Here is a 7,245-nt window from a genome sequence, read left to right as displayed (position 1 = left end):
AAGAAATAGAAAAACCTGTTCCTAGGAAGCAGTTATTAGGTAGACAGCATAGCTCAGTGGTGGCCAATCCTTAGCACGTAGACCACGAGTGGCATGGCCAATTGGTGCATCTGGCACAGGAGCCTAAGGCACTAAGTTAAAAAGGTACCAATGACAGGATTTGGGGCAAGACTCAAGGAGGGGATAGGGTTGGGGTCCTGGCTTGATGGTTTAGCTTTACAGAAACGGTGGGAGTAGATGATGCCAAACCCAGGGTTGCCACGCCCTTTCTGCACCACTTAGTAAAATAGCAGGTGGCTTTTTCCTCCCATAAGCTCCTGAAGTTCAAGTTTGTTCAAGAACTGTCACCTCTACTGTACAGCAAGCATACTGGCAACAGTGCCACTCCCATCTCCTACTTCGGACTTTATTTAGGACACGCTTGCCAAAAAATGTTGGCCACCATGGCATAGCTTATCAGAATGACGCTTTTACCATTTCCTTTCAATCAGCGTGGAAACTGCTAACGATGCTGACAGTTTAGCATCATTAATAGCACAAAGCGAAGGAGCAGTGCACACCTCAAAGCTATTGTTTCAGGCTCTCTGCAGACTTTGGCAGAGGTCACTGGATCGGGTAATGTTGAAATGATTCCTTCACAGCAGTAAGAGACTTTAAAAGGAATGAAATAAAAAACAGAGACTGTAGGGAGCAGTTAAATGGCCTTGGTATGCATGCCCCTTACTGAGGAATCATTCACACTTTGATAACTGCTGTTTTTGTAAAAGAATCATTTGTAAAGAAAAAAAAAAACACCCGTCTTTTGTTTGCAGCCTTTAAGGTCCAACTTGAAACTCCAACAGTGGTATTATATGCCAGAATGTGTTATGTTTGTACCTCTCCCCTTCTTACATAGTTTTCATTGCTAGGAAAAAGGGTGATGATGGCAGGAAGTGCTATGTGTCAGTAAAAATGCAAAATGGAAATTAAAAAAAAAACAGAAATAACCCTTGGCCACTTCTTTAAAGGTACTGTTGGCCCCTGTCCCATCTCCCTGCTCCATGGAAGTCAGCAAACAGAGTACCTTCACTCAGCTTGACTTCTTCATTTCCAATGGCTATTGTTTTTGGAAGTTTCCACTTCCTAGGCATCGTGACCCTTGTTCTCCCTGCATGTAGCTATCATCCAAAATCCACACTGGCTTTAAATAGTCTTTTTACAGTGCTAGCAGTTAAGGCTGCTCTTTACACTACAAGACATTCCCTTAATACCTGATCAGGCATCTCTCACTCACACCTGTGTTCCAGATGCCAAGCCTGCTTCCCTTCTCTGCATCATAATAAAAAAGCCACACTTACAACTTTGGGCATAAAATGCTAAAAATATCCAAGAACTTCAAAACATTTTATAATGATTAGTTAAAAAAAGGGTCTGAACATCACTTCAAGGTGTAAACTAGGGAAATACTATCCTCCCCATTTAGATACTGAAAGTAACACAGGTGAAGTGGCTTATGCAAAAAAACACATGAAAAAAGGGAACAATTCAACAAAACGGCGCTTGTTTCCATTTTTATACAGAACTCAGATTTCTGGAAACAATCAATCATTCTTGGCCTGCATATTATTTCACAAGCAATTGTTAGCAAATCTTCAAGACTGAAGATTCCTGCTGTGTCTTTGACTGGACAAACAGGTCATGTGGTCTGCAATTGCGTGATCAGGTTGATCTAAAGAACCAAAACAAATCAAGTTGCCAAAATACACACTCCAGTGTATAAATTTGATGGTCTGTTTTAAGGCAATATTGCTGAAAAATTTTGCAATTTCAGCAAAACACTCCTTCCAGCAAGCACGTTTATTAGAGTAACTGTGGAAAGCAATCTGAAGGCAAAAAACAAAATTGTCAAAACACACGGGGTTAGAATAGAAACATTCATGGTGTTTCTCTGCAGTATTTACCCACAAAATCTATAGCAAAACCAGAAGTTGAAAGCAGATCTCCTGATTCAGTCCTATATGTTAACCACAAACTCAACGTTTCTTTCATTTTCTTGGGCCTTCTTTCCTTCCATGCTCCCCTACAACCCATTTTAATTTTCAGTTTCCATTGTCCACCTCCAGCATTAATGGTAGGGACATTTTTTTTCACGTGCTTTACAAACAATAATCTTGATCACAAGACTTAACTATATGCTACATTTAAACAAAAATACTTCCATGTTCCCTACATTGGTTGTGCCAGTGACATATGCTTATCTGCATTTTCGGTATAGGACTGGATGGAAAGAGCTCTACATTTCCCACAACCAGCGTAGGCAACAATGATGCATGCTTACCTGCAGTTTCAGTAGAGGACTGGATAGAAAGACATTTCCCTTGGAGACACTGGGAGTTGCTTGCTATCTTCATGCTTCAGGGTCCAGATGGGCAGAAGCTCTTAGACAACCAGCTGAAGAAACAGGATGATGGATGGTGGTGAAGACAAGTATTAATGGAAAAGATGCCAGGAGCATTTACCTTAATTGGACCACCCTGAAAAACTATCAAGGCATGAAACATACATGTTTCAACAGAATAAGATTGTTTCTATAGTCTGTTGGCATCTTTCCATCAACATATGCAATGTATCATCTCTTGTGTACAAGCAGAATGCATTCATAATACTGTAATGAAGAGACAACTCCACTTTACATAGAAAAGATATATTAGAACAATAAGGGTCCATCTGCACTAGGTCAGACTCCGAAAAATGCCCATTTGCCGGCACTGCATTGCATGCTGCGTTCCAAAAAGAGATCATATTGCTGCCATTAGAGTGGAACTTGGCTCAACCTTAGACCCCCAAGTCTGAGGCCCTGGGCATAAGCCAGAAACTTTACTGACATGTATGGAGCAGGGGGGAATGGGCAGGAAGGTATTTTCACAGTGCTGAGCTCTAGCTCTGTCCAATGCCACGTGGACATGCCCACCTTAGCCTTCTCAATCTGGCATGATAGACAAATGAGACTCCAAAAGAGACTCCAAAAGCTAAAATGGGCAAACCAGAAAATACAGCCCCAGCCCCAAAATGTGATCACTTACATTTAACACAACTTTAAAAGCAGACTGGAACAGATGAGAAGAAAAATACTAACACATAATAGACCTTCGAATTAGCTAAGTCTGCCCAACTCTACCAAGCAAGGCTTAAGGACTGTGCATGCCACTATTTAGCTTATGGGCTATTGTAACTGCCATTCAGGATGTGTTAATTAAGGGTCTGTCAGCCTTTCCATAATAAACCCCTCATTTCAAGGAGGTATTGCTTGGTTAATAAAGACATGCTCTACACTGAAATCTGGCAATATAAGTTCTCAGGCAAGGGTGTATTTTCAGCCATTTTTCCCCCCCAAACACTCTGAACATTATGAAGTTATAAAAGTATACACCTCATTGAGGGTTACTGTATCCTTTTTATTTTCGCCTTTATAACTAAAAATGGCATAAAAAACATTTGCCAAGTGCCTACTGTATAATATGGTCTAAATCACTGGAGGCACATTTGCAAAAGTCTGAGGTTGTGGTACAGAAGTTTGCTATAATACATATTTTCCAATGCATTGGAGAAAACCAGATTCGAGTGATGACCAGTAGCACTGCTCATAATTACAGATATATGTTCTTTATGAACTACTTCCACAGAAGTACCTCAGACCTCAAGGTATCACTATTTTGCTGGAGTACACAGAATTTCCACCACAGTTTTCACTGCAAGTTGAGAATATGCACTTGGCCCCCAAATCTTCATGATGTGAACTATTTATTTAAATTCTTCTACAACAGACAAAAGCAGAATAATTTACAAAATAATTTACAAATCCATTACCTGCAAACATTTGAATATGGGGCTTTTTAATTTTTTTTTTTTAATGCTTTACATAAAGGCTACTTTAACTGTAATGTGCACAGCTTTGGTTTTCCTTACCCCAAAATACCACCCCCATCCTTCCTTGTATTACCATGCACCTGTCACTGGTCAGCTCGACTATATAGCATTTTAGCTACTCCCCTTCACTGGCCTGGGTGCAAATCCTCCATAGTCTACTTGGGACAGGATTTTCTATTACTCGTCTGGTGCATCTTAAGTTGCTTCTTCCATTTCAAACTCTGGATAAACCTTGATCTTCCTTGAACAAAAAAAAAATAAGACTTCAGATTAAGCATTAATGATTTCTATATCAGAAAGCCTAGGCACTCTAGTCAATTGACCAAGACCCCAGTAAGCAAAGAAGCCAGTCAAAGCAGAGCAAAAGACTTGTTCCTGCTTCAAACAAACTTGCAAACTTAAAGGAAAATGAGAACAGACCTGAGCCCATCTCATCTATTTGGCTGTGTACCCATACTGTCTCCTAGATAACACATGGCTCACATGCAGAGACCTGTTAATTATGGACCAAATCCATCCCACCACGTTACACCAGGGAAGATGTACATCCATCTGTGGGACTCTGTAAAGAAATTTATGCAATGGATCATTGGGGTGGACAAGGCAAGGCGCGACCTGAACGATCAAGTTTCTAACCTGAAGAACATCAAATATCTGCTAAGAAAAGGTCATTTGAGGCATTGTGGGGGGACGGTAGTCCATACCAGAGCAACTTTGCCTGTATAGTTATACCACCACAGCACCCTAGCAAAAATGCCACATAGGGCAACCACAGGCATTTTTCCATTGCAATATTTTCTCTCTAGAAGAGTCAATTCCCAGAACATGAACTCTGCTAGAAAAAGACTCCTTTTGGCCACATAAATTGTGCTTCCATGAGGAACTGGCAACAAGACTATGCTGGATAAGGCTATGATTCTCCCCTCAGCTAAACTGGAAGAATATTTTTTTGATATCAAGATATAGATATGAGAGAGGGGAGGGTGGCTATGGGAATAAATCTAGATTGTGAATCTCAGTTGATGCTTCAACTGCTCATCCCAGGTGGACCATGACAGACGGGTACTTTGGAGGACAAAAGGAGGTTTCTGCTGTACATAACAGTATACTCAACTCACTAAAAGGACAGCTTTATGCATGTTAATCAAATGGGAAGGGCTGAGACATACCTGCATCCCGCGCAAGGTTCAGAGCGCTGTAGGCTCACCTGATCAACTGGAACAGCTCCACAGCAGCCGCCCGAGCGTGTGTGATCCTATTCAACAGAAGAAGCAGCCTTTCAAAACATTGAACCCAGCCAGAGATGCTCCCCAAACAAGAACAAAAGCAAAATAATCCAGTAAGTGACAATAAGCAAAAATGGACGTTTCCTGCCTGTTCATTGGGGGTCCTTTGCCTCTCGTAATGTTTTAACTAAGGGCTTGTCTTGAGGAGAACACGAGATGAAGCTATAAACTCAGGTGTTATCCTCATCTCTGAATTAAGCGCTGCTTTAAAACTTGCAGCTCACCGTTTAGCAGCAGCAGCCCCCAGCCAGGCTAGCCTGAAAGGAGTTGATCGAGTTATCCACTAGAGTTAACAAGTTAGCTGCTATGAAATCCACTTTAACTTGTGGGGACTGCTGGAAAGGAAATGCTACTGTTGATACCACATTTGTTTCATCCTCCATCCCCAGATCAGGCAACCTATATGCTTCACATTAGACACCAGCGGTCCAGTGGATGTCAAACTAACCAGGGAGGTGAATGCAGGCTCTGGTCTCTGCTCCATTGCTCAAAATAAGATGAGATGCAGGCAGAAAACATGTGCCCGATTCTGCCTTATTTTGTCCAGCCAGAAATTTTATGTCATATAATAATAATAATAATAATAATAAACAACAAGTACTCGTTACCAAATGCCTCCCCGGCATTTCATACCAATCTCCACAAAGAACAGTCTTACAGAGCTACTGTGACTTTGTTGGAAAGTGCAAATATGCACAATCATTTTGATTAGGAAAATAAGCAGAGAACATCTTTACTATTTGACAAACGACGCCGTAAAAGGATAAACAGGAAGCCAGACTCAGTCTCTCTACAGATTGTAACCAGTAAATAAGCTGCCAATGAGACTTCAAACACTTGCACAAAAATAATTAAAGGAAAGAAAGGAACAGGACTTCAGTGAGGCAGCCCCTTTGCAAGATAAGGTTCTCCAAGCAGAGCAGCACATGCTGTGCATGGAAATGGGACAGGGAAGAAGTCAGGGAATAAAAAAACCAGGCATACTTATTTTTTGTATGCCCTAATCATGACATAACAGGTGGGTGTGCTCCTGAACAGGAAAGGAAAGGGTCTGGCTGCTGCAGCTGCCCCTTCTGCATGAAAAGGCCAGCTTTCTTTTCATTTCTCTTCATCGCCCGCCTTCCCCTTTACTTGTGGTCATTTTTTTTTTTTTATAGGGGGCAGATTGATCAGCAGATCCCCAGCCTGCTCTTCCCTGCACGTCTCCAGAGCAAGGAAGCTTGAACCTCGCACACCCAACCGTGCAGGGCCGGGTGCTTTCTCCTGCCCGCACTGTGCCAGCCCTCAGCACCTCCATCCCAGCTTTGTGCAAACGGAGGAGGAGTGTGCATGGGGGGCACCAGAGCCCTGCAAACCTTGGGGCGAGACAAGAGGATGGGGGGGCAAGAGGACGACAAGGGGCAAAAAGGGAACAAGAGGACAGGGGGCACGAAGAAGACAGGGGACAAGGGCACGAAGGGGACAAAAGGCCATGGGGCAAGAAGAGGACAAGAAGGGGATAAGAGGACGGGACAAGAAGGGTAAAAGAAGAGGACAAAAGGACGGGGGGGCAGGAAGGGGATAAAAGGACAGGGGACAAAAGGACATGGGGCAAGAAGGGGATCAGAAGGCAAGAAGGCAGGGGGAAAAAGGGAAGAAGAGGACATGAAGGGGACCAGGGGCCTGGGGGCAAGCAGGCTGGGGCGCAGGCAGCCGCCGCCGTGCCCCGCACCGCACCAAACTACACTACCCAGCGGGCACCGCGCGGCGGGAGGAAGCACGTCTGCGCACTGGGCTACTCCGAGCCAAGTTTGGAGCTGCGAGCTGCCAGCCCTGGCCCATCATGTAGGTGCAGCACAGCCTGTGCCATTGGGGAAGGAAAGGAAAAAAAAAAAAAAAGAAAGAAAGAGACTGAGCCCACTTTGCAAGCTGTCCCGCAAGGTGTGCAATTGCACGGGCCTCCCCGCTGCAGCCCCGGCTGCACCTCCGCTTGCACGAAGACTGAGCGCCTGCAGTTTGCATCTTGGCTGCAAAAAAAAAAAAAAAAAAAAAAAAAAAAAAAAAAAAAAAAAAA

At 43.3% G+C, this 7,245-nt stretch overlaps 1 long non-coding RNA gene across 4 annotated transcripts in view; it reads right to left on the bottom strand.

Moving 5' to 3' along the window:
- Positions 1-1,537: 1,537 nt before the first annotated feature.
- Positions 1,538-7,245, bottom strand: part of LOC109296712 — an 11,595-nt gene continuing 5,887 nt past the window's right edge. For 2 of the 4 annotated variants that reach the window (XR_002097030.1, XR_002097031.1), the window contains exons 2-3: positions 5,114-5,212; positions 1,538-4,468 (exon numbers count right to left, since the gene is read on the bottom strand). This is a non-coding gene — a long non-coding RNA (uncharacterized LOC109296712). Of the gene's footprint in view, positions 4,469-5,113; positions 6,654-7,245 lie in introns of those variants that run through there. The other 2 variants (XR_002097032.1, XR_002097029.1) reach the window with 2 other exon arrangements.

This window comes from Gavialis gangeticus, unplaced genomic scaffold (assembly GCF_001723915.1).
Source record: "Gavialis gangeticus isolate Ggan-Ray unplaced genomic scaffold, GavGan_comp1, whole genome shotgun sequence".
NCBI classification, from domain to species: Eukaryota; Metazoa; Chordata; order Crocodylia; family Gavialidae; genus Gavialis; species Gavialis gangeticus.
This window is presented reverse-complemented; position numbering and strand designations above follow the sequence as displayed.